Source organism: Nomascus leucogenys, chromosome 20 (assembly GCF_006542625.1).
Source record: "Nomascus leucogenys isolate Asia chromosome 20, Asia_NLE_v1, whole genome shotgun sequence".
NCBI lineage: Eukaryota > Metazoa > Chordata > Mammalia > Primates > Hylobatidae > Nomascus > Nomascus leucogenys.
The window spans coordinates 467,942-495,159 of NC_044400.1; the positions used below are offsets into that span (position 1 = coordinate 467,942).

At 57.0% G+C, this 27,218-nt stretch overlaps 1 pseudogene; it reads right to left on the minus strand.

Annotated features, from left to right (window-relative positions):
- Positions 1 to 4,853: 4,853 nt before the first annotated feature.
- Positions 4,854 to 5,524, minus strand: LOC115831938 (annotated as a pseudogene).
- Positions 5,525 to 27,218: the final 21,694 nt, after the last annotated feature.

Here is a 27,218-nt window from a genome sequence, read left to right on the forward strand (position 1 = left end):
TGCCCACTGGGAAACTGAGGTCCCGCAAGGGTAGGCGTGCTGGCCAGCGAGGCCGTCCATGGGACGGGAGCGGCCCCTTGGACCTTCCCCTGCCCCGTGACTCAGTGTGCCCTGGCACAGAGCCCCCGGCCCAGTCCCCGCTCCCCAGGGGCGGCCGCTGCTTTCTTCTCGGCCCTGGCTCGGTTCACAAACCCCTTTCACTGTGTGCCCAGCCCTGGCCAACAAGGGCTCATTCAGCACCAGCCTGTGTCCCGTTGCTGGGGAGGGCAGGGCCGGAGCGGGAAGAACATTTGTGTAACGTGGAAGGCATGCTTCTAGAACTCAAAGGACGGGAGCAGGCGATTCCCAGAGAGGACACGCAGGGAGGCCGTCCTCAGTGACCAGATGCCCCTCACACACCGGCAGTCAAAGCAGCTCCAGCCCACCCGGTGGACGGCACCAGTGCCCAGCGGCAGCCAGCCCCGTGCAGATGAAAGAAAAAGGCCTCAGCCCAGGGTGGACGCTTCTGAGGTGCAGGTGCCTGTCTGTCACCCGGCAGGAGCCCGCAGGTGGACAGCATGGGGTCCGCACACCTGGGGACCGGGCGAGGGGTGTGGAGCGCCGTGGGGCACCCTGCAGCAGAGGACACGGCATTGGGGCACATCTGCGTGTGGACAGCAGGACAGCAAGAGTTGGTGCGATTAACAAGTTGCAGAACAGAATGGCCATGAAGCCATTTTATCTAAACATGGTGCGTGCCGTGTGTGTGTGCGTGTGTGTGTGTTCAAGGGGGTGTGTGTGTGCATGTGTGCATGTGCGTGTTCAAGGGTGTGCGTGTGAGTGTGCACGTGCGTGTGAGTGTGCGTGTGTGTGTGTGTTCAAGGGGGTGTGTGTGTGCACATGTGTGCATGTGCGTGTTCAAGGGTGTGCGTGTGAGTGTGCACGTGCGTGTGAGTGTGCGTGTGTGTGTGCGCATGCGATAGTGTGGACTGAAGCCACTGGGCCTCTGGTCAAGGCAGACGGGGCCACTCCCCTCCAAGCCTGCTCGGGAGCTAAGCCCAGGGATTCCCACGCCCAGTGCTTGTTCTAAATGCTCCTCGGGAGGGAGGCTGGTCCCTGGAGGCAGAGATCGTCCTGCTGCTGCTCATGTGAGGACACGGGGAGGGGCTGGACCCTCAGACCAGGTGGGGAGGGACCCTCACGGGGCCAGAGTTTGACCACCTGCCTCTGTACCTCTGTAGCCGAGGAATACCCTTGCTGGGCCCCTGAGGAGGAGACAAACTCTAGAGGGTGGGACCTGATTTGCCAATGGCCCTGAGCCATCTGATGGATGACTGGCCCTTCGTGGGCCGTCCAGCCGATGGGTTTGGGGCTCAGAAGCCACACTGAGCCGCCCCAGGAACAAGCACAGCTCCTGTAGGGGTGGAGAAGGCAGAAGGAGGGGCACCTCAGTTCCAGGCTTGGAAATATAAGAGGTGTCTGGACCCACCCTCCCCTCCACCCTCCACCCTCCACCCTCCACCAACACTTGCTGTCCTGCACCCATCCTGTTTCCACAGCAAGTCCACACGCGAAGGCCGGGCACTCACTCTGGGCCAGGACTTGTGCTGGGTGCAGGCGGCACAGCTGAGTCGATGCGCCCTGTCCTCAGAGACTCTCCCTGGGTGCAGGCGGCACAGCTGAGTCGATGCCGCCCTGTCCTCAGGGACTCTCCCTGGGGGATAAGGCAGTGCCTCCCTGCCACTCCCCATGCTGTGCTGGCAAACGTCTAACAATCAGCAACCCAGGAAGACCCTGACTCGCAGCGACTGCCAATACCTGTGGTGTAAACGCTGCTGCCACAGCCATCTTCACGCTGCCCCTGTGATGTCACCAAACATGGCACTGGCAGAAGAGAGCATGGTGCTCCCAGGAGCTGGCGAGAGGCAGCTCCACTCCCCCCACCCCCTCCCATCCCTTTCTGATTCTCCTAATGGGGGAAACTTACGCCATGACCTGCCCAGAGTAACAAGAGAACACTCCATCCCTGACTGTATTTGGAGCTTCTTCAGCATTTTATTGTGAAGCCCGGCACCTCCGCCTGGATCCTAAGATTAACATTGGCTCATTTTTTCACCATAGGCCCATTAAATGCTCTGTCCCTCCACCCCTCCGTCAGCCCATCTTATTTTATTGGATGCATTTCATAGGAAGTTGTAGACAACATATTTCAATACAAGTATTTCAGAAGTATTAACTAGAGTCCAATATCTGTCAACAGTTCTCTTGTTTTAGGTAAAATTTACAGTGGAATTCACAGATCTTAATGGTTCCATGAGATGAGTTCCGAGACGTGCACACACCTGCGTCTCCCAAACCCTCACCGGGAATATTGTCAGCCCCTATGGAGCACAGTGGGGAGATTATCAAAAAACTGAAAACAGAGAGCTCATCAGCAATCCCACTGCCCCAGTAAAGAGATTTATCAAAGAACTGAAAACAGAACTCTTCCAGCAATCCCACTGCTGGGCAGCTACTCAAAGGAAATGATTACATCAAAAAGACACCTGCACGTGCACGTTCATCACAGCACTGTTGACGATAGCAAAGACACGGAATCAGCCTAGGACTCCACCAACAGACAGCCGGGAAAGAGAATGTGGTGCGTATACACCATGGAGTACTAGTCAGCCAGGAAAAACTGTAAAATCGTGCCTTTTGCAGGAACGTGGATGGAATGGGAGAACACACTGCTGTCAAACAATTCAGAAACAGAAGGACAAACAGCACGTGTCCTCACTTATAGGTGGGAGCTAAATGAGGTGTGCACGTGGACACAGAGTGGGGAGCACTCACCTGTGGAGACTCGGGAGGGGGGGCGAGGGATGAGAAGGTTCCTGGTGGGTTCGACGTACACTCTCTGGTGATGGCTACACTGACAGCCCCAACTTCACCACTACACAGTGTTTCCATGTAACAAAACTGCACTGGTACCCCTTATATTTACAAATAAAAACTAGGCCAGGCACAGGTGGCTCACGCCTGCAATCCCAACACTTCAAGAAGCCAAGACAGGAAGATCAGTTGAGCCTAGGAGTTCAAGACCAGCCTGGGCAACATAGTGAGACCTCACGTCTACAAAAAATAAAAGATTAGCCACGCATGGTGGCACGTGCCTGTAGTCCCAGGTACTTGGGAGGCTGAGGCGGGAGGATGGCTTCAGCGTGGGAAGTTGAGGCTGCAGTGAGCTGTGATTGCCCCACTGCACTGCAGCCTGGGCAACAGAGCAAGACCCTGTCTCAATAATTAATTTAATTAAATAATAAAAATGATACAACCACTTTAAAACGCCAAAAAAAAAAAAAAAAGACAATATTGTCATCAACCTAGACACGGACCGATATGGTAGCTATTTACATTTACATTTAAATTCATTAAAATTAAATAAAATTTAAAAGCCGGCTCCTCAATTGCACGGGCCACACTTCCTCAATTTCACAGGCCACACTTCCTCAATTGCACGGGCCACACTTCCTCAATTGCACGGGCCACACTTCCTCAGTTGCACGGGCCACACTTCAAGGGCTCAGCAGCCACATGTGATCAGTGACCACCACGTGGCTCACACAGACACGGGCGTTCCCATCACCACAGACACTCCCACTGGATATGCTGCCCTAGGAAGTTCCTGAAGACCACATTTGGTGTTTAAAACTGGGCTTTCTTCCTCCATGTTCCCCAAAGCCTTTTTAAAAGGCTCTTGGTGGTGCACTGAGCCCCCTGCACCAGGCGGTTTCCCCGTGGCCTATGGGTGAAGGTAGAGCTGAGGAGGAACTCGTGGGTCCCAGGGGAAGACCATCCCTTACTCCCTGGCGAGAGGCGCGGTGTCTGCAGGATCTCCAAGGCACCTCACACGAGGGACGTTGGGCTCATCCATTGGCAACACGGGCGGCAGGACCGGGGCGCTGACAGCGGGTCGGCCGTGCGAGGATCCCTGCACGGGCGTCGCAAAACGTCCCAGTGGCTTCCCGACGCCATCATGCACTTTTCGTGCAAGGCAAATGGTTCGCGCGCACTACGCTTCCTACGTGGGCCCAATCCTGACACAGCAGCACAGGACCCTTGCAGTATTTCAACCCCATATAAATAAATGACAGGGTGCGGGCCGGGCGCGGTGGCTCACGCTTGTAATCCCAGCACTTTGGGAGGCCGAGGCGGGCGGATCATGAGGTCAGGAGATCGAGACCACGGTGAAACCCCGTCTCTACTAAAAATGCAAAAAATTAGCCGGGCGTGGTGGCGGGCACCTGTAGTCCCAGCTACTCGGAGAGGCTGAGGCAGGAGAATGGCGTGAACCCGGGAGGCGGAGCTTGCAGTGAGCCGAGATCGCGCCACTGCACTCCAGCCTGGGCGACAGAGCGAGACTCTGTCTCAAAAAAAAAAAAAAAAAAAAAAATCACAGGGTGCAGATTGCAAGCCGTTGGTTATGCATTCCAGGCAGCCCTGGAGAGCCGCCTTCTTGCAGGGAGGCTGCTGCCCCGGGAAGGAAGCGCCTTCTGTCCTCAGGCATGATGGGGCCCTGCTCTGCACTCCCTCCCGCACATCGGTGTGGCCTCAGCCATGCAGCCTGGCTCCTCTGAGCACCCGGATCACGGGGAGGAGGTAGGAGGTAGCCGCTGCCTGTTGACTCCCATCACCCCTGGGGCAGAGTCCAAATTCCTCAACGAAATACACTGAACCCTGCACAATCTGGGATCCTGCACCCCCAACCCTCAGTCTGGACCCCTCAGAGACTCCCAGGCAGGGAGAGCTCACTCTTCCCTCCTCCAGCCTTCACCGGGTGTGTTTCCACCTAGAACACGCCTGCACCGTCGTGGGCGGGGCCTGGAGCTCTGTCAGGCCCAGGCACTACGTGGGCAAGCATTTAAATACGGCCGACCCAGCCGATGCCCTAAGGCAGGCAGGGCCTGGAGACCAAGAGAGGCCCACACACTGCGCGTCCTGGCGTTAAATACCACCGCCCCGGCTGATGCCCCGTGGAACATGCAGAGTAGGCTCTGTGCGCCCACCGTGACAGACTTCACACCAGCCTGGACGTTCAGACGCTTCCCGATAACACACAGCCGTGCCCCCTGCCTCCCTCCATCACCTCCGGCTTCACTCTCACGGGAAGGGGACTTTGGGCTCTTGCCGGGCCCACACTCCAAGTAGCCATGCTGGGTCCAGATCCTGCACAGAGCACCCTCGGCTGCCCCCACACCAGGCACAGCACCACAGGCAGAGGACTTGGAAGAGGAAGACACCTACTGCTCGTGGGACCTTTGGGGCAGGAGCCTCAGGAACCCCAGGGCCTTGGGGTACTCAGGATGGGGTCGCGAAGGCAGCTCAGGCCTCAGCGGGGCTGGAGGGGAACACAGGTCCCCTCTTGCCTGGGGCTAAGGGTGGTGCTGTCCTCGCCGGGGCCTTCACGCTCAGATCAAAGCCTCGGTCTTGTTGGGGTCTGGTGTGAGTTGGAGCTGTCCCACAGGTGGTGTGTGGAGCCAGCTCGTAAGAGCTGAGCCTTCATGTCCTGGAATTGGGTGAGCTGGCCGTCATACACAGAACGATTAAAATTAAATCAGCCCGACGTGGGGGCTCATGCTGTAATCCTAGCACGCCAGGAGTCCGAGGAGGGAGGATGGCTTGAGGACAGGAGTGAGAAACCAGCCTGGACAACACAGCAAGACCTCATCTCTGCAGATAAAAAAATAAATACGCCGGGCGCGGTGGCTCACGCCTGTAATCCCAGCACTTTGGGAGGCCAAGGCGGGTGGATCACGAGGTCAGGAGATCGAGACCATCCTGGTTAACATGGTGAAACCCCGTCTCTACTAAAAATACAAAAAATTAGCCGGGTGTGGTGGTGGGCGCCTGTAGTCCCAGCTACTCAGGAGGCTGAGGCAGGAGAATGGCGGGAACCCAGGAGGCGGAGCTTGCAGTGAGCCGAGATCACGTCACTGCACTCCAGTCTGGGCAACAGAGCAAGACTCCATCTCAAAAATAAATAAATAAGCTGGGTGCAGTGGCATGTACCTGTGGTCCCAGCTCCTCGGGAGGCTGAGACAGGAGGATCACTTGAGCCCAGGAGGTTGAGGCTGCAGTGAGCTGTGGTTGCGCCACTGCCCTCCAGCCTGAGTGATGGAGCAAAACCGTATCTCAAAAACAAATTAAATCATAAGAACTTACAAATAAAGAAGTCACTAAAAATAGAAGCGCTGAACACAGCACTCACCACTGCCTCTCGCGCTGCGGCCCTGGACGCTCCTCCAGGTTCCTGAGGTTGGTCGTGGGTCGTGTCTGTCTGAGGCCAGGTCACGTGGGTGTCACCGCAGGGTGCCCACCCCTGCCTTCAGTGTGTCCCCTTGGCAGCTCGAAGCCAGCCCCAGTGGGAGCCTTTGCACCACAGGTCTTGGCAGACACTCCCCATCTAGGCTCTTTCTTCCTCGGAGCCAGTGGTCACGGTCGCCAGCCTACCCCGAGCCGCGCAGGCCACAGCAATGTCAGCCTGACCGCGTTCCCCCATTCCAGGCTGCCCTCTGTGGAGACGGAGATGCTCCTTGCTGAAAAGCACTGCTGGGGTGGAGGAAATACTCGCTCTTAGGAAACCCACTCAGCCAGCAGCAGGGAAAAGCTGAGCTTCTTTTCTGTAGGATGTTTTCTTTTTTAAGTTCTTATCTGAAAGCAAAGAAGAGGCTGGACACAGGCTGTCCGAGGGCTTCAGCTTGCCCGGGTCCTGGGGGGCCTCTGGGCTCTGTACCTCTGACCCTCTGCTCCCTGTGGCCACCCACCTTGGACCGAAAAGGCCACGGTCAGCAAATGCCCCAACCAAAGGAAGAGGAGGTGGGGCCAGGCAGCTGCTGTGAGGTTGGGTGAGGCCTTGCGTCCACAATGGATGTTCCCCTCCAGCCTAGAGCTGGCCGGAGAGTGCTGCCGAGAAGGCCGGCCCCATGGCCGGGGGTGTGGAGGGCAGGGGCTGGGACAAAGGGGTGGCTGGGCTGGACAGCCTTGGCCCTGTCCCCAGCGGCTTCCAGACACATCTCTGGCCCTGAGCTTGAGTGCCTTGTGGCCTTCCAGGGAGGCCGGCGCCCGCTTCCCCAGACTGGGCAGCCTCGCCTGGTCCCGTGGTCCTGGGGAAAGAAAGGCCTGGGCTGGGGACCGGGAGAGAGCTGCGGAATTGAAAAGGGATGCAGGCCCCTGGGAGCAGCTGTGGGGTGGAGGTGGGGGGGAGCGCTGTGGGCAGCACTCGGTGCGGTGGGAGACAGGTGCTAGGGCTGGGGTTCTGGGTTCAGGGCTGGAAGATGGATGGAGGGACCAGCATTGGCTTGAGAGCAAGGCCCCGCCGTCCTGGGGCTGGACTGCTGTGAGTCCTCAGGCCGTGCATCTGGGAAGCTGGAGGTGGGGGTGTCCGAGGGACAGGGGACAGTGGGCTGGGCCTGCACCAGGAGACTGGCCAGGGCAGCCATCATAGGCAGGTGTGTGTGGGTGGCAGTGCGGCTCAGCCTCGGGACACATGAGGCCACACATGAGCTGTGACCTGCACAGGCACCCAGACCAAGCTACCTGGGAGCTGTGGGTCCTCCCAGACAGGCACGAAGGCCCAAGACCATCTTCTTCCTGCATTTGCCAGAGCTCCTCCCTCCCAGGGCCCGGGGCCTCCCAGGGGAGTTCTTGGGGCCGGGAAGCATCATCTGTTCTGCAGGGCAGGGGCTGAGCACAGACTGCTGGGCTTGCAAAGGGAGTGAGCGCCAGCTGCCCCTACAGGCCACGGGGTGGCTGTCGCCCTGCAGGGGCTCCATGAACAAGTTTCCTCAGACGTGATGAGCTCCCTGTCACAGGAGGTAAGCAAGAGGGGGGTCCACGGACATGATGAGCTCCCCATCACGGGAGGTAAGCAAGAGGGGTCCTCGGACGTGATGAGCTCCCCGTCACGGGAGGTAAGCAAGAGGGGGTACTCAGCCCTCTGTGGTGTTTGCTGACCAAACTTCAATTTTCCCTTCCAGCTAAGACTCTGTTTTTCCTTTGGGAAAGTGCTCAATCTCAGTCAGTGTGGCTGGGGGCTCCCCAACCCCTGGGCTCCCAGTGGGCCCTCCACCCACGGCTGGCCCAGACCCCGGTGATTGTCCCAGAGGTGAGCAGGGACCCAGGTCGAGTCACTCAGACTCTGGGACTGGGACACTCAGAAAGAGGCCCCTCCCTGCAGGGCCACCAGAGTGTGGGGAACCGGCCTGGGAATGGAGCCCAGGTGAAGAAAAGCAGAGCCAGAGGTGGGAAAGCCCATGCCCTGATCATGCTGTCAGAGCACCTGAATCCAGCCGTACCTGAAGCCCACTGCCCCGTACTTTCTGGTAGAAGCCAGAAATACCCACCTTGTAAATACCCACCTTGACCTCAATCAATCTGAGCGGGTTTCCGTCACTCAGACCTGAAGAATCCTTGCTAACGCCCTCTGCTAGGATGCAGCCCGCCCGGTCTGTCTGTGGCTCTGCCAGCTTCCTGAGTGCCTCTGCTGCTGTGCCTGAGCCTCCTGGGGTTGCCATCTCTCCCTGCCCCTTTGCCCCCCTTATCTTGCATCTTGGGGTGAAGGCTCCTCTCTTCCCTCCCAGAATCTTCAGGCCCTCCGGAGCCCCTCCCAAGGCCGCAGTGCCCCCACCCTCATTCCAAAGACACAAACCGAAGCAGCCACAAGGGGAACCCAGAGGAAGGTCTCCGAGGGGCAGAGTCTGTCGCCCCATGGAAGCCGGCTCTTCCTCAGCCTGCCTTGCCAGCACAGGGGGAGGTGGGACGTGGGGAGAGGACCCCACGCAGACCCCACGTCAGATCCCCACTCCCTGCCCCCTGTCATTTCCAGCTACGTGACCCCAGGCAAGCCACGTAACCACTCCAAGCCTCGCAGGTTAAAAATGGGGCCAATAACTCCAGCCGCCTCCTCCTGGAAGTGTGGAGAACGTGCCGGCCCAGGCCGCCCGGCCACGGCTGTCCTGCTCCCAGGCAGGGGCACAGGGCAGGGGCACAGGGGCTCCTTGGGCCAGGGGTGGGGCTCGTCTGGATCCCACAGTGCTGGGGCGTCCACCTGATGACTGCTGTCCTTCTCACCGACTCCATAAAACCCACCAAGAAAAGCCGTGCAGGACATCCCCACGCACAGCACTTCACAGTTACTCAGATGCTGCTGCGTCCAGCTCAGGAAGTGAAGGAGAGGAAGGGAAAAGGGAAGGAAGGGGGTGCGCGCAGTGGCTCACGCCTGCGAGGTCAGCACTTTGGGAGGCTGAGGCAGGAGGACCGCTTGAGCCCAGAAGTTCAAGACCAGCATGGACAACTTAGGGAAACCCCATCTCTACAAAAAATAAAAGAATTAGCCAGGTGTAGTGGCTGACCCTGTAGTCCCGGCTACTCGGGAGGCTGAGGCAGGAGGATCCCTTGAACCAGGGAGGGCGAGGCTGCAGTGAGCTGTGATCGCACCACTGCACTCCAGCCTGAGCGACAGAGCAAGACCCTGTCTCAAAAAACATTTTTTAATTTTAATTTTTTTTTTTTTTTTGAGACAGAGTCTCGCTGTCACCCAGGCTGGAGTGCAGTGGCGTGATCTCCGCTCACTGCAAGCTCCGCCTCCCGGGTTCACGCCATTCTCCTGCCTCAGCCTCCCTAGTAGCTGGGACTACAGGCGCCCGCCACCATGGCCGGCTAATTTTTTGTATTTTTAGTAGAGACGGGGTTTCACTGTGTTAGCCAGGATGGTCTCGATCTCCTGACCTCATGATCCGCCCTCCTCAGCCTCCCAAAGTGCTAGGATTATAGGTGTGAGCCACCACGCCTGGCCTATTTTAATTTTAAAAAGGAAGGAAGGGCCTGGGCTGGGTGCAGGGGGGAAGAAGGGGGTCCCGGCAGGGGTGACAGGATGTGGGTGCCTGCTTGGAGCCAGCCCGTCTGCAGGACCCCAGCGCTCTCCTTGCAGTGAAACACTAGGCACTCCTTCCTCCCGGGTCCTCCAGTCCTGGGCTCATAAATCATCCACACGGGCGACGGAGGGACTGCCTGGGTCAGCCGCAGGTCAGCAGGAGCCACAGTTGTGGCACCTCCCTGGTGGGTTTCCTGGCATCCTTGGGGAGTGGCAAGGAACTGGGAGGGGGTGGCCCCTCTGCAGGAGGCCGTGGGCACGTCGGGCGTGGAGCCCCAAATCTGAGCATGCCCTTGGTGGTTCTGGGCACATCGGTGCCCTGTTTCCCAGCTGGGCAAACCGAGCGGCACTTCAGCTCTGCTGTGCCTGCCTCGTGGGCACAGGGCCTCAACCACAGTCGGCCCCCCAAGCACTGCTTCCCTCCCCCTGCCCAGGAACCTGGCTCAGAGTCAGTGGCTGCGACGCGGGCACCTGGCTCCCCGGGGATCTGTGTTGAGTGACACCTGCGGGTGACACAGCCGCTCCCAGACTAGCCTGCGCCTATGGCTGAGGGCCGATGGCTGAGGAACAGGCTGGGCCCTGCCCAGCGGAACCCCCGGGGTGGCCCAGCCCCTCCCTGCCAGAGAAGGCACCTGGGTCCCCGTTTCCAGGAGCGTAACCCGACCGGAGGAATGACCCCGGAGAACAGAGCGGCCACCCTCGCCCGGGCACACAGGCCCCGACTCCAGGCCTCAGGTTGCCTTGTCACATAGTTTCCAAATGACAGCTGCTGCCCGTGCCGGCCAGCCAGGTAGGAGAGCCGGGCCCCGCACTGGGCTGGAAAGGCCCCCCCCAGATGCCCTGGGACCACCCGGGCCCGTCCATTCCCCCCGGCCCAGGTGGACAAGGCGTGGGGCACAGAGAATGTCCAAGTTCATTCAACAAACCTGAGCAGCCTACCTCGTGGGGGCTCCGTGTGCGGGAGCGGGGGCGTGCAGCCTGGTGCAAGCAACATTCCCGAGTTACCTGTAAAACGGGGCGGTGGATCCGACCAGCAGGGTCTGGCACGGCACCCTCTGACGCCCACAGCCTTGGCACCGGCTGCTGAGGGGCTCCTTCCCCAGTCCCACGAACGGAACCACAGGTCCCCGGAGGCCACCACAGCTGTTTGCTGGAGGGGGCGGGGGCAGGGGTGGCTCCCCCACCCTCCTGACATGAAAATCTGTAAAATTCTCTGCTCTTGGAGCTCTGGGCACCCAGCAGGCCTTGGCCAGCCTGTGAGCAGACCCTATAGCCACATAGGCCTCCCACACAGAGAACCTCAGACCCAGTGACCCATCTCAGGAGGCCTCACACGGCCCCAGCGCCCGGCATCTCCCCACTGACTTTTTATTTAAATGGATTTCCAAATCTCTCCTCCCCAAACAAAGAAGCACTCTCCCCACCCCCAACATGACTGAGGGGCCAATCTTCTGAATAGGAAACTGGATGTCGGGCTTAGTCGGGAGGCATCTTGGGCCAGGCCACATCTAAGAAAACTATTTCCAAGCCTCCTGTACCCCTGGGCAGGGTGTGGCTCAGGCCGGCTGTCCTCTCCCCCAGGCACTTCCCTGGGACAACGAGGCCTACTCCCTAGAATGACAAGAATCGAATGTGTGTTCCCTCAAAGCTCAGCCAGGGGCTCACCCACCAAACGCCATCTGCCACTGTTATGCTCCTTTTTTTTTATTATTTTATTTTATTTTTAAACGGTGCCTTGCTCTGTCGCCCGGGCTGGAGTGCAATGGAGCAACCTTGGCTCACTGCAAGCTCCACCTCTCAGGTTCCAGCAATTCTCCTGCCTCAACCTCCTGAGTAGCTGGGACTACAGGCGCCCGCCACCATGCCCGGCTGATTTTTGTTGTTGTTGTTGTGTTTTTAGTAGAGACGGGGTTTCACTGTGTTAGCCAGGATGGTCTCGATCTCCTGACCTCGTGATCTGCCCGCCTCAGCCTCCCAAAGTGCTGGGATTACAGGCCTGAGCCACCGCTCCCGGCCCCTGTTATGCTCCTTGCGATTATTATTGTAGCTGTATGAGCTCAAGCTGCTGTCCCCTCCGTGTCTGGCACATGCTGGCTGGAGGCCGGCAGCGCCTGGATGGGGAAGAACAGCCGTTTGGAGTGAGCGTTGACAGAAAATCGAACGCTGCTGCTCGAGGAATCAGAAGCTGCCCTTCTGAGCTCTGCTGTGCACACTGCGGGCTCTGGAGAGATTGGTCGGGTCATCCCCCACCTTCCTGGGGCAAGGGACCTGCCGAAGAGAGCCGGGGAAGAATGTCAACATTGTTAGGAAAACAAGCTTCAAGACAGAAGCTCTGCGCAGCAGCCACCAGGAGGGAGGCGGAATTTTGCAATGCGCCCCCCCGTGCAGGGCGAGTGGCCCCAGGGCACACGAAGGCCCTGGCTGCCCGTGAGTTGATTTAAAGCTTGGCTGCCTATCTCCGGTGACAGGTTATTTGTGTAACCTACAGTTTTCCATGCACATAGTAATTTCCACCTCCCTCCATGTCACACAGAAGACACGTTTTTACCCTGAGTCGGAGCAGGGGAAGTGTCTAAGCGAAAGTGACTTCACAAAGAGCTTGACTGACAGGCGGGCGCGGGGAGAGCCGGGATAATGTCGGGGTTATCTAAGCAGACGCAGGTGGGCAGGCGAGAACGGGCACGCTCCCCCGCTCAGAACGGCCTGTTCGGCTCTCAGGAGGTCCCAAAGCAGGAACTAACAGGCACAAGGATCGCTGGCCCCGTGTGTTTCCCTTTAAACACTGTCTAAGCCATAACGAAGCCTGATTACAGTTTAGCTAAGATGGAAACTGTGAGGAAGGAACTATAATATTCAGCAATTACAATTACCTTCCTCTTTGGATAGTCCCATTTCACTCCTCGGCTTATGCCTGTTCCCCGTGGACCCTGACTACACACCCTAAACTCATGCTTGGCAGTTCGTAAACAAGATGCCCCTCTGTGGTGACGGCGTACAGGCTTAGTCTCTGCGCTACCTGGGCCGAAAGAGCCGAATTCTCCGAAGCTCTGTGTCCTTGCCTGTAAAAGGGGGAAAAACGGAACTTACTTGGAAGACTTGTGTGACTCGGGTGAGAATTCAGCTGTGCACCCACAAAGGGACATGAGTGAGCAAGTGTCTGGCACAGACACAGCCCGGTGTGGAACAGCAGCCCTGCCCCGCTGGCTCAGAGGCAGCCGCACGCACAGAGAACTGTCTCAGCTCAGAGCCTGGCCTGGCCTCTCCACCTGGCCGTCTGGGAGGGCCCCCCCGCCTTGCTTCTCTGAGCCAAATTCCTCCATCTGGGGTCTCGAGGGGAAGAGGCCGGGATGAGTTGCCGGGTGGCCCAGCAATAAATCTTCAACAGTGAGGTGGCTCAGTTTCCCTCCTACCAAATGGACCAAGTTACCTCTGAGGCCGTGGGAGGTGAATGAGTCAGTGTCCGTGAAACACTCTGCGGATCAGATGAAAGGGCTCCAGGAGGGGCTGCCCATTACAGGTGATCACAGGGAGCTTGGCCCACGCCCCCTCAAGAATGAGGGCCAAGGGGCCGGGGCGGAGGGAGGCCTGGACGCAGAGGAGGCCACAGCCAGGCCCCACTAAGCCACCTGTTTCCGGCACAGACATCCCAGGGACAAGGCTGCAGGGACCGTCTCTGCTGGCCACGTCCGGAGTATGAGGCCCTGGAGGCCCCTGTGCACGTCCGTGCAATGATGCCGCCCCCAACAACCGAGATCGGCTGCAGGGAAATAAGGCCAGAGGCAGCAGCACCCAGGAGTGGGACCCGGCGTGGCAACCTCCTGTGCCTGGATGACTTCTCCCACCCACCCGGGTCTCAGCACCCTCAGTGGTCTGCGGGGAGCCTGCTGCCATGCAAGTCCCTATAATCTGAGGGTGTGGATGCCCTTTTCTGCCACCATGGCCTGCTCCAGTCGGGGGCCGTGCCTGAGAGTGGGTGAGGGGGACATCCCCAGCCCCTGGACACCCTGGCTTGCCCAGGCCACGTGGCTCAGTGGACACGACAGAACCAGAGGCCAGATCCACCCCCGTGCCCACCTCCATGCCTCGGGCAGCCCAGGGTGCGTGGACCGAGGGCCCCACACTGCACCATGGCGACCCCTCCCCACGGCCCCGCCCTGCCCCATCCAGGCCCTGCCATCTCTATCTCCAGCCCAGGGGTCTCTGCCTCTCTCTGACCTGGGGCCTCCACTGCACCCACTCAGAGCCTGAGCCAGGCCCATTAAAGGTGCCAGGATTGTCACGGAAGGTGGAGAGCTGTGCCAGCCACAGCGGCCCCCAGCCCCCTGCATCCACGGAGCACCTGGGACGCATCCGGGTGAGATCAGCCACAGGTGGGAGGGAGTCAGCTCCGACTCATGACCGAGCTCTCACCAGCAATTTCTACATTGACTGCACGTTGCAATGACAATGTTTGGGTGATGGAGTTAAAATACAGGCTCAAACCAAATATTACCTTTTTTTACACGTTTTCAGGCAGCACAAGCAGATTTAAAACCAGGCATGAGGCTGCCGGGCAGCTCTGACCTAGAATGGCCACCTCATTTTACGGCTGAGGACAGGAGGGATGAGGAGGGAAGCCCTGGCCCTGCAGGGGCTAATGAATGAGAGGAGGGAGAATGAGCCCCTGGGAAGAATCAGATTCCGGAGGCAGGTGACCTCTGGGTCAGGCTGCAAGGACACGGCGTAGGGAAGGGGCTTCTTCTCTGGATTTTTCTTTAAACCGCACTGCCCAGCCCAGTCATTTCCAGGAGGCCTCACCATGGGCACACGCTGAGGCCGGCGGCGGCCGCCTGGCCATTGGCAGACGCAGCTGTGCTAGGCGCCTTTTCTTTCTCAGCAGGACCCGGGGTGAGGAAAGAGGCACGCCGGTCACTCACTGAAATAACCACGGAAACGCCGGATTCAGCGGAGGCGTCCACCTGCCCAGGCGCTCCCCCCGGAACTTCCTCCTTCAGTCCAGGGACCGCGTCCAGCTTCTCCAGGGCCCGCGTGAAGCAGGCTCGCCCCTCACCTGGCAGTGACCCAGAGTCCCGGCTTATCCATCACTGTCAGGCTCCGAGAGCAGCTCTGTTCTGAATGCCCGGCCGCTTCCGCCACACACAGGAGGGAACGGGGGTCCCCGTGAGACCGGCCACTGGCAGAGGCCTGGGTAAGGCTGAAAGATGCCTTGCGAGATGGGCACTCGCCAGCCTGCTCCAGCCAGAGCCCAGCTCCTTCCGAGAATCACACGACCAGACAGAGGCTTGCTGAGAAGTGAGTGTCCTCCTCTCTGTCCAGCCCCAGCTGCACGGAAGCAAAGCCGGCCCCAGCATAACTGAGTCCAGAGCCCAGCCCTGAGCCCTCACCAAGGGCCAGGATGAGTCAGTGCATGGGGCAGGTGCCGCCCCCACGACCTTATTCCCAAGTTCCCTCTGTGTCCCCACAGCCCGTGCTGGCCAGGGCGGCAGGACGGCATGGCAGGTGCTCCCAGAGCTCGCTTCGGCATGTTCCCGCCACCCTCCCTCCCTGGTCCTGCGGGCTGCCGGCCTCAGGATCCAGGTCGCCTTAGGTGGGAAGGCTGGGGCTGTGCCCCACCTGCCTTCACTGGCTCATGTTGACTCCTTCATCTACGAGACAGTCTGAGCTTGAGGCTTGGAAATTCTCCCCTGCCGGACCTAGCTCTGGGCCGTGGATGCACAGAACCCTGAGCTCAGAGACCAGGAGAGGCTGGCACCATGCTCCACCCGGCAGGTGGCCCCAGGTCGTCTGGAGTGCCCCAAAGCTGCAAGGCTGAGGGAGGCTCCCCCTCCCTGGGGAGGCCCAGGCAGCCCCTGTGTTGGAGCCAGGGATGGTCCCTGACCCCAGGAGCTCCCTGTCGTCCCACACCTTCCACAGACCCGTCCCCCTCAGGGCTGTCTTAACTTGGGGTCACCCAGAAATAGGCTTATGGGGAGGCCATCCCAGGGAACTTTCGCAGGAATGAGGGCTGAGGCGGGGAAGGGCTACCCTCACCACCGTGGGGGACTGCTCCGGTGAGAGGGCCGGCACGGGACTCTCAGAGTCCCACCCAAGGGTCATGAGAGCCGGGTCAGAGGTCGCAGGCTGCTCCTAGGGCCTCTAGATCTCTGGAGAGCTCTTGGCTGCAGTTCGCAGATGCCAATGGCTGGAGGTCAGCTGGCACTCCCACCACAACGGCCAGGGGACAACAACAGTGTGGGCACAGAGATGGGCACCCCCCCCCGTGTCCACTCGGCCAGGCCGCAGTGCCCAGCGGTACGGTCAAGCCCCGTCCAGATGCCACCGTGGCTGTGCTGCAGATGTGATCGACATGAACAATTGGCTAATTGTAAGTGCTGCAGATCACCCTCCGAGATGCGGCTGGGCCTCTGCTGCGGTCGAAGATGAATGCTGAGGCTTCCTGGAGAAGGGCCTCTGCCCCAGGACTGCAACATAAAATCCTGCCCGGGCTCCCAGCCTGCTCTCCTGTGGGCCTGCCCTGCAAATTTCAGATTCATCAGCCTGGACCATCACATGGGCCAGTGCATTAAATCAATCTCCCTGTGTCTGTGTCTCTGTCTCTCTCCCTCTGAAGGGCGCTGACTGATACGGGACCGTCTGTGTCTCTGCTTCAGGGCCAGGCTCCAGCCCCTGAGAGCCCCTGGTGGCTCAGCCTCTTCCCCACAGCCCTGCCCTCCATGAGGAAGCTTTTGGCCCTTGGCGCTCTCCGTGTTATGGATTTATAGGGCTGTGCTCCCGGGCGTGGACCTAAGGGGGTCAGGAGCAATGTCTGGACTTCCTGCCACCCTCCAGGTATGTAGGTATGTGTGTGTCAGGATGATTCATGTGGAGGAAACTTGGGGGAAACTCCTTGCAAATAAACCTCTGAGATCCTGCAGACCTCAGGGGGATGCCAGCAATGGTCTGAGCCCACTGCTCAGTGTACAGATGGAGAAACTGAGGCCCGAAGAAGGCTTTGGCCTCTAGGTATGCTCTTGATGTCTGACCCTTGAGAGAAGCTGAGGGGTCTGAGCATTTACTGTGCACTGTGTGGGCTGGTTCCACCTCTTTGAGATGTGGAGGACAGAGGTCCCTGTTACCAAGGCAAGGGTGACTGACCTGGGGATTCCCGCTAGGCAGGCTGGAATCTGGTGGTACTGAGAGTGTCCTCTGCACTCTCCAGGGGCAGCCATCTCAGGGACAGTGGTCATGCAGGGGTAACCCTCACTCAAGCCAGCTGGGCATTCTCTATGGGTCCCCCTGCCCCCTAGCCCCAGGAATGGACTGGAGCCCTGGGTATTGGCCACAATCACTGCAGAAGGGAAGGTGAAGAGGAGGCAGAGGTCAATGTTCCTTCTTCTGGGTCCAGGGCCCAGCTCACACACCAGGCCCTGTTCTGGGCCCTGAGAGTATACTGCTGCCCTTACCAAGACCAAGCCCTCCCTGCACTGAGCAGTGGCCCCAGACCCAAGACGCCAGGGAGCTTCTGGTGTGGAGAATTGTGTAGAGACCATTGGGCCCAAGGTCCCCTTCTTACAGTGGGGAGACAAAAGAGACTTGCCCAAAGTCGGCTAGGGCCCCAGTATCCCAGAACACCCATCCCCGGCCCCTGCCAGCCCTCTTTTTTTATTCTCCTACTCTTGAGCATTGACGGGAGATGGGGCCCTCATTGTCATGGAGTGTGGAAAGTATTTTAGGGTACTGCAGCTGTCGTAACAAAAACCACAAGCTGAGGGTCTTAAACAACACACGTTTATTTCTCACAACTCCGAAGGCTGGACGTCTAAGATCAAGGAACCAGCACAGCTGGTTTCTCCACAGGCCTCTCTCCTCAACTTCTAGACAGCAGCCTTTCCCCAGATCCTCACACTCTCGTCTGTGCACAGACAGTGGAGATCCCTGGTGTCTCTTCCTCCTCCAAAAAGAGCACTGGTCCTACAGGATTAGGGTTAGGGCCCCAACCTTATGGGATCATTCAATCTTGTTACCTCCTTAAAGGCCTTGTCTCCAGATATAGTCACATGGGGGATACAGCTTCCACCTATAAATTTGGAGGATGCCATTCCATTCATAACAGAATCAAATGCTAGAGTGGAACTACTCTATTTAAAAGCTCCAGCGTATCCAGGCTGCAGCACATAATGAGGTAGGAAGAGCCAGAGAAGGCCTGGCTGGCCGTGGGAGACACGTCCATCTCACTGCTGGTTCATAAACACGTGGGCACCCGGGAAGCTGGAGCGTGGCCTGTGTGACATGGGTGCCCACCACCAGGATGAGGCTGGTTGTGTCACCATCAGGCGAGGAAGCCATCACACCCTGCACTGCTGAGGGGGAAGGAAGGAGGAAGAAGATGAGAAAATGACAGTGACGCCACTGCTCCCACCCGAGTCACCTCATTGGACCCTCACGGTGATCCATGCTGAGCCCTCATTGGCCAATTTTTAAAGAAAGGGTCATTGGTTTGCCTCAAGTCATGCTGACTTCCTTGGGGTGAAGTCGATTTGTACCCAGGGCCCTCAGACTCCAGGTCCAGTGCTCCTTCCACCCCCCCCACCCTCGCCACACCCACACACAACCAGCTGTGCAGAGGAGGGGCAGGCTCTTTCCGGAGCTGGCTGGGCAGCGAGAGGTCCCTGGCTGCCGGTGCTGGCTGTTCCCGTGGCTGATACTTGAGCCCTGGACATGGTTGTTTTTTATCCATTAAGTAATTCCGGTGGAGGCCAGAAAGAAATTGAGACCCACCTTGGCCAGGGCCAGCAAGGCTGCCGAGATAAAAGGTCACACTGAGGGTGGCTGTCCGGCCTCCTCTTGTTCCAACCCAGCTTCTGAATGAAAGCAGGACTCCAGGAAACTCACAGGTGTCTACCCACAGCACCCGGCTACCACCCAGCCCTTGGGGCAGCTCCCTGCTGAGAAACGGCAGCAGAGAGACTGACGGCCTGGGTTCAGACCCCAGCTGGCTTCTCCCCAGCATGTGGGTTCCTCCCCCAGCTCTTCTCCTGTCTGCAAAGTGGAATCTCCCCTACAGGAGTTCAGGTGAGCTCATCGCTGTGTGAGGAGCCCAAAGTGTGCTTGGCACACAGCAGGTGCTCAATAAATGTGGCTCCCAGCCTGTTGCCTGCTGCAGGCTCAAGGGCTCTGTGGAACAATGTCTGGCACTCAGAAATGCCCCCACAGGGCCCCCCGCCCTGAGGGCAAAAGACATCGCGAATCCCTTTGGTTTCTGTGCTTTATTTCCCCCGTGCCTTAAAGCACTGGAGTATCAGCCTCATACGGTGGGGCTATGTCTTGTCACTGCATCCCCTCACCTAGAGCCACATCTGACTCAGAGGAGGTAACAATGGCTAATGGATGGATGGATGGCAGATAAAGGATGGATGGAGGATGGATGGATGGATGGATGGACGGATGGTTGATGGAGGATGAAGGATAGATGGTGGAAGGACGGATGGTGGATGGTGGATGAATGGATGGTGGATGAAGGATGAATGGTGGATGGATGGATGGATGGATGGATGGATGGATGGATGGTGGATGGTGGATGGATGAGAATGGAGGATGAATGGTGGATGGATGGTGGATGGTGGATGGATGGATGGATGGATGGATGGATGGATTCATGGATGCATGGATGGATGGATGGATGGATGGATGGATGGATGGATGATGAATGGTGGATGGATGGAGGATGAATTGTGGATGGATGGATGGATTCACGGATGCATGGATGGATGGATGGATGGATGGATGGATGGATGGATGAATGGATGATGAATGGTGGATGGATAGTGAATGGTGGAGGGATCATGGATGGTGGATGGATGGATGGGCGGATGGATGGATGGATGGTGGATGGATGGATGGATAGATGGATGGATGATGGATGGTGGATGGACGGATGGATGAATGGTGGATGGATGGTGGATGGATGGTGGATGGATGGATGGATGAGAATGGAGGATGAATGGTGGAGGGATGGTGGATGGTGGATTGATGGATGAGTGGATGGATGGATGGGTGGATGGATGGATGGATGGATGATGAATGGTGGATGGATGGTGAATGGTGGAGGGATGTGGATGGTGGATGGATGGAGGGATGGGTGGATGAATGGATGGTGGATGGAGGATGGATGGTGGATGGATGGATGGATGGATGCATGGATGGATGCATGGATGGATGGATGAATGGTGGATGGATGGATGATGGATGGTGGATGGATGGATGGTGGGTGGACGGATGGATGAATGGATGGATGGATGGATGGATGAATGGTGGATGGATGGGTGGGTGGATGGATGGATGGATGAATGGTGGATGGATGGTGAATGGATGGATGAATGGATGGAGGATGGATGGTGGATGGAGGGATGGAGAATGGAGGATGAATGGTGGATGGATGGATGGTGGATGGGGGATGAGTGATGGATAGATGGATGGAGGATACAGGATAGATGGTGAATAGATGGATGGTGGATGGAGGATGGTAGATGGGTGAATGGATGAGTATGTAGATGGGTAGATGGATGGGTGGGTGAATAGATGAATGGGGGGATGGATGGATGGATGGGAAGGTGGGTGGGTGAATGGATGAGTGGGTGGGTGGGTGGATGAATGTGGACAGACTGGCATAGCCCACATGGGCTCTAACCCTTCAGCTGGGCAGCTGGAAGAGGTTTCTCAGCCTGGGGCTCTTAGCCTCTGTTTCTCTGAGGAGTCCCAGGCCCTTCTTTGCAGTTGGGAAAGTCAATTCCCCAAACCCCTCCCCTTTCAGTATCTAAATTGAGCAGATTCTACTTGAGGGAAAAGAGCCCCAGGTGAGCTGGACATCTCCCATCCCTCCACACTCTCCTCGTGGCTGCAGGGACAGGGGAGAACCCTAGGCACCCACTGGATGCTCCCTGTGCCACAGAAGTCGACGCACAGCACCCTGCAGGGGCTTTGCTGGGGAATCTCATCCTGTTTACACGGCAGACCCTGTGGTCCATCCCATAGCCGCTGCCTACCTTGTCCATCCTGCAGCCACCACCTACCTTCTTGGCCTCTGAGTTAGGATCTGGGGTGACCCCAAGGCAGCCCTTACCCTCCCTTGGCCTTTGAAACAGGGTCTTTGACCCCACTGGTGGGCTCTGAGAAATATCTCCCCTTTCCTTCCGCCCACTTCCCCACCAGGAGGCTGCACCTGCCAAAGCCCTGTGACGTTCTAGGGACATTCGCCACCCTTTGCATGAGACAGAGGCACACCCAGAGACGCAGAACCCCTGTGAGGCCTGGGCCATCAGCTAAGGGTCAGCTCAAAGCTTCCCAGGTCCCAGATACCAAAGGGTCCTGGGGCCTCCACTCTGATGCAGGGGCTGGAGCCCCCCCCCAAGCTTCCCTGCACTCACAGAGCCAGAGCCAGAACCATCCATCCTGACCCAGGAGGGCCTCCCCAGCCCCACAGCCTCCGAGCCCAGCTCCGCTGAGGTGGCGCGGCCAGCGGGAGCTATAAATGGGATGTGTCTTGAGCCTTGCTGCCAACTCTTGAGAAGCACGCCCCAGAGGCACAGGCCCTTCCAAGTTTCTCCCTTTTCTTTCTTCAAAATGCAGTCGCTGGCTCCCCATCAAGAGGCCTCCTCTGAGTTGTGAGTGTTTCTCCCTCTGCGAGCTCAGCCTTGTGTCTTGACCCCCAGAAATGGTCTCAGTGCGTCTTCCCGAGACCCCCGGAATCCCAGGGGCGTGGCCCCCAGCCAGGGTCCCCGGGGTCCTGACTCCACCCAACCACACACAGACTCCACTTCCAGCGGGGAGCAAGGCCTCATGCCTCCAGGGCAGCAGCCACTGTGTGGGGAGAGGTTGGGGTCAGTTGATGTGGGCTGGGGGCACCCCAATCTCCAGCTGGCCTAGAGTCTCCAAGAGCAAAGCAAGTCGGAACCAGAGCCGCGTGAAAGTCCGGCAGTGGCGGTGGTTCTCCTGCTGCCCTGAACGCGCCATGGCCAGAGTGCCCAGTGCACCTGTGATGTGCTGCAGGGGCGAGGCAGGCCTGTGCCAGGGAGAGACGGCCTGGCCCCACCAGCCAGCACCTCGTCACCAGCAGCCCATCACCCTGCATGCCCTCACCCTGTCTCCTTGGGTCCCTCTCCCCACTCAGCACACACAGTGACCTTTCAGGTTCTCCAGTGGGTCCTTTTGGACTCAGAGTAAGACCCTCACCCCTCCCTGGCCTGCCAGATGCTCTAACATCTGGTTCCCATTCCCCCAACCCCTGCCTGGCATGCTGTCCCGGTCACCCCCCTGGACCCCGTCCTCATCCTCCAGCTCTTGGCTCAGATGTCCCCTCAAGAGGCCCCTGAGGCCCCACCCCACTCTTTGCAGCCCCCGGCCTGCCCCTTCCCCACTGCGGGCTTGGGCCCAGTCTGGACTTGTTGAGGCCCCACCTCCTTGATGGCCACAGCAGCAGCGCAGGGCCTAACAGAGCACGCAACAGGCTCCTACAATCTGCCCAGAGATGAACTGCCCTGAGCATTTGCTGCAATCTGCCCAGAGACGAACTGCCCTGAGCATTTGCTGCAATCTGCCCACGGAAGCAGGAATGAGTGCCCTGAGCATTTAGGAAGGAACAGAAGGGGAGGGAGGGGGAGGGGGAAGGAGTGGGGAGGGAGAGGGAAGAGGAAAAGATGGAGGTGGGGAGAAGGGAGAGAGGAGGAGGATGGAGAGATGGAGAAAAGAAGGAGGAGGGAGAGAGGGAGGGGGAGATAAGAGGGAGAGGGAGGAGAGAGGGAGGAGAGAGAGAGGGAGGAGAAGGAAAAGAAGAAGGAGGGAGGAGGGAGTGGGGAGGGAGAGGAATGAGGGACGATGGAAAGGGAGGAGCGAGAGGGAGGAGGGAGAGGGAGGGGGAGGAGGGAGAGATGGAGGGAGGGAGGACTACTCTGATAGAGGTGGAGAGGAGCGAAGGGACACCCTGGCCAGGGGAACCAGAAGTGGGTGGATTCCACAGGCAGAGGGAGAGGCTCCAGGATGACAGGAATGGTCCCGGCACAGAAGCAGAGCAGGGACCCTGCAGGACGTGTTCAGGGTGCCCAGCCTCCCATCTCCCTGCCTCGTGGGCCTGGATGTGCAGGAAGGTAAGTCAGAGCCTGGCTCAGCCCAGGCTGCCGAAGCTTTGTAGGAAAAATAAACCCCACGTTCTGGGGTTTCCCTGGCCTTCCGGTCAACGGTGCCCTCCGATGTGAGCCCTGACGGGGGCTCAGGATCAGCCTCCACCTGCCTCTCCCCCTCCCAGGACCCCGCATGGCTCCCCGTGGCCCATGGTGAGGCGGGGAGGGCGCCACGTGCAGCCCCAGGCCGTGCCAACTCTCTTGTTCTCCGCCCCTGGTGCCCTAGGCTTGAACCCCCTCTGTCTGGAGCACCCAGCCCGATTGTTCCATTGGGCAGTTTCAGGTGGATCACGCCTTCCTCAAGACCCTCCCAGTCCTACCTGCCCCACCCTGCACCAGCTGAGGGCCCAGACTCTCCCCTGGCCCAGCAGCGCCAACAGCGTGTGTGCCCGCGCAGCCCGCGTGGTTCCCTGGACGTCAGCGAGAGGAGCTGCCTCCCGAGGACTGGGTGCTGCCGCTGCGGAGCCCAGGTCCGGCTTCCTTCCCCGACCGCTGCCCCAGCCCCTGTGGCCTGCTGGGCTTGTTTATGTTGCTGTTGAGTTTGTTGCTGTTTGGGGGGTTTTTCTGAGACAGGGTCTCGCTCAGTCACTCAAGCTGAAATGCAGTGGCAAGATCACGGCTCACTGCAGCCTCCACCTCCCGGGCCCCAGGGATCCTCCCACCTCAGCCTCCCGAGTAGCTAAGATGACAGGTGCACGTCACCACACCCAGATGATTTCTTATTTATTTTTTGTAGAGATGGAGTCTTGCTATGTTGCTGGTCTCAAGCTCCCGGCCCTAAGCGATCCTTCCGCCTCAGCCTCCCAAAGCGCAGGGAGGACAGGCGTGAGCCACTGCACCTGGCCTGACCTTCATTTCAGTGACGGTTTCACAGCGTCCACTTACGTCAAAACATATCAGGTTATATTCTTTATGGGCAGCTTGATGTTTGACAATTTCAACTCAATAAAGCTGTTTTACAAAAAAAATATATATATATATTAAAAAGAAAGAAATGTGATATTGAAATGAGACGGTAGTCATGGGAAAAAAGGTTAACGTGGATTAATTTTTACACTTTACACCAGAAATAGATGTGAATTATCAGAGATCTAATGTGAATAGATCAGAGATAGAATCATAAAATGACATAAAACCACAACGAGGGGTCGTCTGTGCTGGGGGACAGCTCCGTGTCTGGATTCCGTGGTGAAAAATGGCGCAGAACTGCGCAGTCATCCCTGTGACAATTTCTTGGCTGTGACTCAGCCTATAGTTCCCAAGACGCCACCACTGGCGGAGGAGGGACCTCCTGTGCCATTTTCACAACTTCCTGGGAATCTCTAACCATTTCCAAATAAAAAGCGTTTGAAATGGATGAGCAAAGCCTGACGGCCTGGAAGGAAGCACGAATGGGCTTTACTATATTCTCTATATTTAAAAAACAACTTTTGCTGGGCGCGGTGGCTCACGCTGGTAGTCCCAGCACTTTGGGAGGCCGAGGCGGGCAGATCACTTGAGGTCAGGAGTTTGAGGCCAGCCTGGCCAGCATGGAGAAACCCCGTCTCTACTAAAAATAAAAAAATTAGCTGGGCGTGGTGGCTCACGCCTGTAATCCCAGCCACTCAGGAGGCTGAGGCATAAGAATCGCTTGAACCTGGGAGGCAGAGGTTGCAGTGAGCCGAAATCGTGCCACCGCACTCCAGCCTGGGTGAAAGGGCGAGACCCATCTCAAAATGAATGAATTAATTAAATAAATAAAATTAAAAACAACTTCTGTTTTTACAAAAAAGATAAGAAATTAAACAGATGAATGACAAAATGGGAAAATATTTTCAAGTCGTATCATGGGCAAAGGGTTAATAGCCCTGATGTATTAATAGCTTCTACAAATAAAGAAAAAGGCAAACATTATTTTTTAAAATGGCCCAAAGAAATGAATAAATAACAGAAAAGGAAAATTCCAGTGTCCTTTAATTACATGAAAACATTCTAAAAAAAAATAGCAAGTAGAAAAATTTTAAACTGAAGCAGTTTTGCCAATGGAACATTAATTTTTTTGTGTTGGTATTCTAATTGGTTAGTAAATTTTTAAAGTAATTTTTAAGTTCAGGCAACTCAGCTAAGTGATCTACTTTTCAACTATAAGTTTTATGAAATCTTAATGTAGGTAGAGTATTTCCAATGAGAATGTCGAGTACAAATTCAGATGTTCTGTGTGAAATACACACCAAATTTTGAAAACTTTATATTAAAAAAGAATGACAATATCTCATTACTAGGTTTTTTATTGATTGCATGTTGAAATGATAACATTCTGGCTATACTGGGTTTAATAAATACATTACTAAGACGGATTTCACCTGTTTCTTTTTACTTTTATTGTGGCTACTAGAAAATGTAAAATTACGCCTGAGACTCAGATTTTATTTCCATCAGACAGCACCAACCTGGACTTTGTCATTTTCCAGATGAGAAAATGATGGAAGGGGCTGGGCATGGTGGCTCACACCTATAATCCCAGCTCTTTGGGAGGCCGACAGGGGGGTAGATCATTTGAAGTTAAGAGTTTAAGACCAGCCCGTCCAACATGGTGAAACCCTGTCTCTACTAAAAATACAAAATTATCTGGGTGTGGTGGTGTGGCCCTGTAATCCCAGCTACTCAGCAGGCTGAGGAAGGACAATCATTTGAATCCAAAAGGCAGAGGTTGCTGTGAGCTGAGATTGCACCACTGCACTCCAGCCTGGGCAACAGAGTGAGACTCCATCTCAAAAAGAAAGAAAGAGAGATAGAGGGGGAGAAAGAGAGAGAGAAAGAAAGAAACTACAGAAGGAAGAAAGCACAGCCCTCTCTCCAAGCCTGGCTGGAAGCTTCCTGTCACCCTCTCATTTTCTGTGTCCCCTAAACTGGCATACTGGGGACCAAGCAGCTACTTCTGCACCTGCAGGCATCTGCCCTTCCGAGAAGGAGCGTTCGCTCGCCACTCACTCACTCCCAGGTGCCCACAGGCCTCCTGTGTGCTCCCCGAGGTCCCCAGCCTCCTACCATGAGCTCCCTGGGGTCCCCCCTCCTGCTGTGAGCTCCCTGGGGTCCCCCCTCCTGCTGTGAGCTCCCTGGGGTCCCTGCCCTCTCACATTCTCCTTCCTTACTTAACAATGTTCTTTATTTTGTGTCCAATGAGCTCATGTTTTGCTTCCTGACATCGAAGCCTTGTCTCTGCTCCTCCAGCGCTTCCCAAAACGGGAGACAAACGTTTTGGGGTTGAAAGATGGTTTTAGGAGATTCAAGGACAGTTCGAGAGTGAGGAAGTTCTTATTTGAGAAGAATGCACCTGTTTGGTGCTGATCCGCCCCTTTAACACTCACAAGCTAAGGGCCCTGCCCCCAGGAGCACCAGCCAGAAGCTGGCACCAGCGCTTCATTTTGTCCATATGTGTTGTTCAAATTAACCTCAATTCATGGCAGGAGATGCTGGGTTTTTTACTGGAGATATTGCATTTCTCTTTAATTATTTAAGTTTTTTTAAGTGACCTAATTTTATATCAGAGGGAAAATGCAATTTTTAAAAAAAGGAGGAAAAAGTGAGTTAATTTTTTAAAACACACTGAGTAAGCAGCAAACAACATGGTGGCAGGTCAGGGAGTGAAAATCAGAAGGGCGCCGGGCAGTGGCTGAAATTTAGGGACCAGAATTGGGCCACACCCTCACAGCACAGTGGGATAAACTGAGGCCCAGTTGGACACAGTGGCTCACGTCTATAATCTCAGCCACTCAGGAGGCTGAGGCAAGAGGATCGCTTGAGCCCAGGAGTTCAAGGCTGCAATGAGCTATGATCACACCACTGTACTCCAGCCTGGATGACAGAATGAGACTCTGTCTATAAAGAAATTTTAAAATTAGCTGGACGTGGTGGTGAGCACCTGTAGTCCCAGCTCTTCTGGAGTCTGAGGCAGGAGGATGGCTTGAGCTCAGGAGGTTGAGGCGCGGTCAGCTATGATTGTGCCACTGTACTCCGGCCTGTTCTATAGAGTGAGACCCTGTCTATAAAAGAAAATTTAAAAGCAAATAAAATATAAAAGAGAAAACAAAACCGAAGGCCCCCTCCGTTCCTTCTAAACCCTTGTTCTCCCTAAAGCAACTCTGCCCGGGCCCCGTGGCCAGACCCTAGAACCCCCACGTGGTCCCTCCCCGGGC